Source organism: Ovis canadensis, chromosome 24, assembly GCF_042477335.2.
Source record: "Ovis canadensis isolate MfBH-ARS-UI-01 breed Bighorn chromosome 24, ARS-UI_OviCan_v2, whole genome shotgun sequence".
Lineage (NCBI taxonomy): Eukaryota > Metazoa > Chordata > Mammalia > Artiodactyla > Bovidae > Ovis > Ovis canadensis.
The window spans coordinates 48951227-48952802 of record NC_091268.1 but is presented as its reverse complement, the minus strand read 5'-3'; positions in this window follow the sequence as shown (position 1 = coordinate 48952802).

Sequence of the window (1576 nt, the reverse complement as noted above, 5' to 3'; positions counted from 1 at the left end):
GCTGAATGGCATCACTGACTCAATGGATATGAGTCTGAGTGAACTCCGGGAGTTGGTGATGGACAGGGAGGCCTGGCGTGCTGCGATTCACGGAGTCGCAAGGAGTTGGACACGACTGAGCGACTGAACTGAACTGAACTGAACTGAATGTTCAATTGTATGTATTCAGCACCTTTTTTTTAATCCATTGATTAGTTGATAGACATTTGTTTCCACTTCCTGGTTATAATGGATAATGCTACTATAAACATTTGTGTATATTTTTGTTTGTTTCAGTTCTTGTGGTTATACATCTGGGAGTGGAGTTGCTGGATCATATGGTAATTCCACATGTCATTTCTTGAGGAATAGTCAGACTGTTTTCCACAGCAACTGCACCATTTTACATTCTACCAGCCATGTATGAGGGCTCTGATTTCTTCTTGTCCTTGCCAACACCTGTTACTTTTGGGTGGTCACAATAGCAGTGGTGTTATAACTATTCTAGTGGGTGTGAACAAGTATCTCATAGTGGTTTTAATTTGTATTTCCCCAAGGACAACTGAAGTCAAGCATCCTTCATGTGCTTTTCATTCGTGTATCTTCTTTGGAAGAAATGTCTGTTTAGATCCTTTGACCACGTTTTAAATTGGATCGTTTGTCTTTTCGTTGTTGAATTGAAATGAGTTCTTCATATACTCTGGAAGTAGTCCCATATCAGACTTATGGTTTATAAAAATTTCCTCCTGGTCTATAGATTGTGTTTTCACTTTCTTGATGGCGTCCTTTGAGGCACAATTTTGATGAAGTCTTATTGACCTGTCTTCTCTTTTGTTGCTTATGCTACTGGTGTCATCCAAGAAACCTCTGCCAAATCCAAGGTTATGAAGATTTACCTCTGTGTTTTAAGAGTTTCATAGCTTTAGCTCTTAAATTTAGGTTGATTCAGTTTGAGTTAGCATTTGTATCTGACACGAAGTGAGGGTACGGCTTTATTCTTTGCACGTGGCTATCCAGTTTCCTAGAACCATTTGTATTGTATGTAGAGAATATTCAAGACCAGACCTAAAAAAAAAAATAAAGAAAAATTAAAAAAAAAAGACCAGACCTACTGAATGGTCTTGGTATCCTTGTCAAAAAACAATTGGTCATAAATGTGCAGGTTTGCTGCTGGACCGTGGCTTCTGTTTCGGTGACCTCTATGTGTGTCTGTCCACGTGCCCACTGCCCACCAGGCTTGATGACTGTAGCCTTGTACTAAGTTTTATAATTAGGAATTGTGACTCCTCCAACCTTGGTGTTTTTCCATTTTGTTTTAGCTATTCTGGATTCCTTGCATTTTTCCATGTGAATTTTTGGGTCAGCTTGTGAATTTCTAAAAAAAAAAAAAAGCAGGTTTTGAGTAGGACTTCAGTAGGGATTGTATTGAATCTGTAGATTCATTTGAGGAATACTGCTAATTTTATAATGTGCAGTCTTCTAATCCATGAACGTGGATATCATTCTGTTTATTTAGGCCTCTAAGGTCTTTCAGTGACATCTCGTGGTTTTTGGTGTCTCTTCCTCCTCTCTGTTAAGCCTGCACCCACCTGGCTTT